Raw genomic sequence first — 6,124 nt, forward strand, 5'->3', positions numbered from 1 at the left:
GCTTGAGTATTGATGTTCTAGCAAAACTTGGAAAAAGTCGAAATTAATAAATGGCAGGGAAAGGATATCCATGCTTTCTGTAAAACTAACGAGTGAATATAAACAGACCTTTAACTCTACTGATTGTATTGATGGTGTCTCTTCTTCATTTTGTTTTTCATCTCCAACTTTTCGTCAAAGATCCTCAATCTCGCACAAGCTCTACTTGTTGGACTAGCTTTCTTTACCTGTAAGAAGTGGAGATCCGAGCTCAAACCTCCACCATCCTTTCAATTAAGAATCACAATACTGAAGACCATATAATGTCTGACACATGGAAAATATATAAACTTCATCAGTTGGAAACCAACATCTGGGATACAAAAAGAAAAGATTGTCTCCATCTAACAATAATTTACTACTACTCTGAGTATGTGGTCATAATCAAAATTTGATTTTTTACAATCTTTAATCTCTTCTATGACACGTTATGATCCATGCTTCAAGGATTACCTAGCAGAGAATCTCACTCACCACCACATCAAAAGCAGGCTATCATAAGACTCCCATAGTCAGCTGGTATTCATGGCTGCATGAGATAAACATATGTAATTCACCCATAAGATAATAACTATGGAAAAGATATTTGTAATTACTAATATATGGAAACATGAGAAGTGTCCACAAAAAGTGATCTATGCAGACCGGAGACCCCATGAACCTGCAAAAGACTCAGAAGTGCAGAAAACAAAGACAAACAAAGTCAATAGCAAAGTGACAATCCGACTAGGAGTGTAAACCAAAGATAAGGTTATCTACTGATAAAATTCAACTTTCACAAAACATATTAGGAAAATTGTTTTACTCAATCATGATAGACTAAACAATGCATCTTCATCCCGTGTCAGAAAAAAAATCAACAAAAAATTAATGTAAAATAAAGTAAAGAGCATGAGTACCCTTATGTTCTATTCCAGATATAAGCACTTTCTTGATATCTTAAAGAAAAATAAATAATCCACACACGGATTGACAATATAAAACATTTGATTATATACACTCTAATCTTTACATATCTCTCTAATAAGATCAAATGCTTTCTTCACATATCCAAGTGTGCAACACTTCTTTTTAAAGTGGATGTGCTGAGTCGCTCACTACATTTTCTAGCATGCTCCAAAAGTTAGAGAGCTTGTAGTGTCAATTATTTCAAACAAACACAATCATCTATCACCTAAAATGGTAAAACAAATAAAAACAAAATCTTATCAGTTTAAAATTGGATAAAATAGACCAAGAAACAAATCAGCATAATCTCAACTCACTTTCCAGTTTGGCCAACTCCCTCTGCAAGTACTTTACCAAATTTTTATCAGTATATTAAGGAAAAACGTAAAGGAAATGAGAAAAACTAGTTTCAAATCTAAGCCGAAACTTCTATCAAGTAATTTGTTCAAACGAGACAACAACCATTGACAAACTCCGTAACACATGATTAATTTTCAAAATAATCTTGAACCAATTTACCATGTTAGGTTGGAATTCCTTTATCTTTTTAAGATTGGTCAGCTCCACCTTAACCGTCTCTAGTTCCTCCCCCTTCAGCTAATCCTCTGTCTTTTCCTTTTTAATATTCATCTTGTCCAACTTGGCCTGCATGCATCTTCATCATATCTTGGTTCAGACCAGCGAAAATAATAATACGTAATCAAGTACTTCTCACATGAGGAAAATTAATTAATTTTACATCTAGCAGAGTCAACAAGAAAGAGTCAAACTCAGATCACCAACAGAAGAAAAGCAGAACACTACAAAGCAACTGATAGGAAAGTGGAACAATATATCATGCAACGCATAAAACAGGTGAAAGGTATCAGCACCACCCTAAACAGATTCTTCCTGCTTGTGAAATGTCATTGGAACATCATTAATTCAGAAGATGGTAAAACTGCTGCATATACCATTGATCTAAACAGTCAAGTGACAAAAATAGGATATACACTGGGAGATATAAGTAACTTACATGATGCATATGAACAGGTTTATGCTTCTTCTACCTAGCATCATTCCACAGAACTTCAGTATCAAGGCCAAAAAGAATGACTAACTGATCTCTGGCTTTTTCTTTAGTATACTACTTTCGTAAATTCTCCTGAAAATGTAGACCATATCAGTAATGAGAAGAAGCACCTCAAAATGTTGCATTGAATACACAAATGTATATTAAAAAGATTTATGAAAATAAATTACTGGTAACTATATAAAATATGTTTACAAATCCTAACCTTGTAGAAGCAAGCAAACACATCAATTCACTGAATCAACCAGAGAATAATCAAATACAGAATTGATTGCAAAGACACAGTGGATGTTTTTATTACAAGACATGTTTTCCAAGGTACATGCCAATTAGAAGCACTAGTGTTGTGATGAAAGATGACACTTACAACTTGGCTTGATCGGAGGCTTGAATTTATCAAACCTGTAAAAACCGTCAAACAACTCTATGGAAAATATGTTTGTTTTTGTTCTTAAGCATATGAAGACAAGTGAAACATGGTGACAGAAGGATAATCACAAACCTTTCTCTTTCTTATCACCTGATCATAGTTGATAAATGAGCCTATTACAAAAAGTGGACCGACAAGAAGGCATTTCAGAGCAGACACATAATTGTAGGTCTCAAATGGAAGAAATAGTACGTAATCACCTAAAGAATGGCTTTTTAAGAGTTTTGCAGGTAACGATACAGCCAGGGAGTTTTTTTTAGAGAATCTCATATTCCCTAATACAAGTTAGATTTCAGCTGATAAAGGATTTTATAAGAAAAGCTTCTATAAACTGATACTCAAAAACAGAGAACGCAAGAAAAGAAGAGGGATTACAAATAGTATACGAGACTTTACTATGTTATTGAGGTTTTTAGATAGTCATGTGACATGTCCCCAGAACTGCAAAGTATTCTTGCCAATGAAAAATGGGAGTTCACGGCAATCAAATAGAAAAGCTTGATAACATATATAAGAAAGAAAAATTGTGTGTACCTCATCAAGAATCATTCTCATACCATGCAAGAATCACATTGCTTTTACCATTCAACTGAAATGACAATGAAAACTAACCAAGGAGGTGAGATTCTCAAAAACCATCTCTTTCCGTGACAAATGGTGTTTTTATTTTGCAGCAAGAACCAAAAGCAGAAAACAAAAGAGTTTAAATTGGAGTACCTTTGGCGAAATTTTGAGAAACTTCCATGGAAGGGTTCGACCTTTCTTACAGCAGAAGGATCATCAAGATAAGGCTTGGATATATGTTCACCAACCTGTCAAGATAACAATGGATGGGTTAGTCAATTTTGTTGATCTAGTATAGCTACTAACTCGAGGATGATATAATAGAAAGGGTGAAACAAAGGACTTTTATTAAGATAGTCAAAGATCGTCGAATTACAATATAACCGTTATAAGCCGGGTGGCTAATTACAGAGAATTGTGCTTCTCAAAATGACTAACTGAACTATAGCTTAGAATCGGATTTACTCCTGACTCTTGCCCGATGTTACTTGCCCTTCTCTGCAAGCTGATCCCCTGGTATTTATAGCTGATGGGACGTTTCACCTCTCTGCCTCGGGATCGATGTGGGATTGTCCTCAAGTAAAGTCGGCGATCGTTCTTATCCGGGCCGTCATTTATTGGGCTGTCCGTCTTAATTGGGCCTTCTAGGAGCTTGATCGGCCCGACAANACTAGTATAGCTACTAGCTCGAGGATGATATAATAGAAAGGGTGAAACAAAGGACTTTTATTAAGATAGTCAAAGATCGTCGAATTACAATATAACCGTTATAAGCCGGGTGGCTAATTACAGAGAATTGTGCTTCTCAAAATGACTAACTGAACTATAGCTTAGAATCGGATTTACTCCTGACTCTTGCCCGATGTTACTTGCCCTTCTCTGCAAGCTGATCCCCTGGTATTTATAGCTGATGGGACGTTTCACCTCTCTGCCTCGGGATCGATGTGGGATTGTCCTCAAGTAAAGTCGGCGATCGTTCTTATCCGGGCCGTCATTTATTGGGCTGTCCGTCTTAATTGGGCCTTCTAGGAGCTTGATCGGCCCGACAAGTAGGATTTAGCCGGTTTGCCTTCTTGGGTTTTTGGGTTGACTGTTTCGATAATGGGCCTGCAGGAAAGCCTGTTAAGGCTGGGTGAAACCCATATCCAACAATTGTCCCCCCCTTAGTTCATTGTGGTCAGCCTTGAGCCAATGAGCTTGCTCGGGAAATACTAAGTCTGGCTCGTTATCGGAACGTTGGCCCAATCTTTTATACTCTGTCGAGGAGAGGGGAATTGGAACGTCGTTTCCTAGGGTTGCATCGTTTCGCACCCATCGCCACTTTAAGGGTTTCTTTTCCCGCAGCTTATAAAAGGAGGCTTCTTGGGGTGTCCTCTTCAGTTCTTCTCCAGCCGCAAAAATCGAGGTAACCCTTCTCTCTCTTTTGTTGGAACCTTTCTCTTTTTCTTTTTTCTTTTTTATCTTCTTCCCTAGTTATCTTCTAGATTTTTAGTGTAGCTTATACTTTCTCCCGATCGGGTTTGTTGTTGTAACTGTCGATTCAAATTCAATGTCGGGTTCTTGTGAGGAGTTTTTGAACGAGCGTTCGCCTACCGGTTCCTCTGAGGCCGGTCCGTCGATGCAGGCTGCCGATTCGTCCGATTCCGGAGTTTCAGCATATTCATCTAGGCTTCACAGGCGAAGTAGAAAAGTAGAATCGTCGGGCCACTCTCCGACACTCGAAGTTGATCTGGGATTCCTTGCACCTTCCGGAACTCCAGTCAAACCTGAGGCAGGCAATTCTAGTCCTGACAGGTCTGGCTATCCCGATTCGCCTTGCTCCCGTGGCGAAGCCAGATCTGGCCACTCGTCCAATAACGTGTCTCTCCAGGATGAGATCGAGATTGGCGAAGGGACTGATTACCCGGATGCGCCTTTTGATTCGGGAAAGTCACTTTGTGATGCCAACTCTCTCTGCGCGATGATTGACTTCTGTAATTCCCCCCTGCGCGTTTCTGTTGTATGTCCGACTTCTGAGGAGCGCGTATTTCAGTGCCCTGATGGGTTTATCAGTTTATATGAACCATTTTTTACTAAGGGCGGTCTCCGCTTTCCGATTCCAGCCTTCATGATGGAGTATTGTTGGCGTCGTCAGATTGCTATTACACAGCTTACCGTCCACACTATTCATAACATGATTGGTCTTAAGCACCTTGCTGACCAATGCGGGGTCAAATTGACCGCCTTCTTTGTTGAGGATATGATGCGTTTTACTAGGCAGAAGGGTTTTAACGGCATTTGGTATGCTAGTGCCACGCCGGGATATAAGCTGATGGACCATCCGCCGTCAAAAACCCATACTTGGCTGAACAGATACTTCTATGCTAAAGTTGATGATGCCTTGGTAGAGGATGTGTCAATAGGTTATAAGACTGAGTGGAATTTGTCCCCTGGTAGTTTCTTGGGTGATCCTTTATCCTTTTCCTTTTGCTCCCGTTTTGGATTGCTAACTGTCTTTATTTTTGATGATCCTCAGATTTGGTTGATAAGTCTGCTGATCCGCCAACTCCTGATTTCTTTGAGGTTCGTGATCTTCTAAGGAGGCAAACGGTGCTTGACTGGAGGACTATTCCGCAGCTAGACCTAACTAGGGGCAGGAAACCATCGAAAGGTACTGCTTTATTGTGCTTGCCGGTTTTGGTTCGACCAGTTTGCCATTTATATTTTATTGAGGATCTTGGTTTACGATGACAGGAGGTGTGAGTCAAGCAGGGATGGTGAAACTGGGTGTTCCCAAATACTCCGGCAAGCCGGTCTCGAAGAAGAAGAACGCTGCAGAAGAGAAGGAACTGCAGTTGGCGCTGAAGAAGAGTCTGGCCGATCAATCATCTATTCAGGGTTCTCGCGTTGGGGGTACCTCGGGTGGCCGATCTTCAGATGGTAACAAGGCATCGCGAGAAAAGGGGAAAAACAGTGAGGCTGCTCGGCGGGATAAGGATATCGTTCCTATCGATCTCACGGTTGAAAAGGATCGCTCTTCCTCGAAAAATTTGCCTGACCCGACGGGGGATTCTGGCAAGCGCAAAGAGGCT

The 6,124-nt window shown here is 39.9% G+C and overlaps 1 long non-coding RNA gene across 1 annotated transcript; it reads right to left on the reverse strand.

Moving 5' to 3' along the window:
• LOC104716082 lies at positions 892-3,125 on the reverse strand. The gene is made up of 5 exons (XR_002033933.1): positions 3,024-3,125; positions 2,427-2,942; positions 2,003-2,131; positions 1,507-1,642; positions 892-1,213 (listed from the first exon to the last, which is right to left on the reverse strand). It is a non-coding gene; the product is annotated as an uncharacterized LOC104716082 (long non-coding RNA).

Source organism: Camelina sativa, chromosome 2 (assembly GCF_000633955.1).
Source record: "Camelina sativa cultivar DH55 chromosome 2, Cs, whole genome shotgun sequence".
In the NCBI taxonomy this organism is placed as follows: domain Eukaryota; kingdom Viridiplantae; phylum Streptophyta; class Magnoliopsida; order Brassicales; family Brassicaceae; genus Camelina; species Camelina sativa.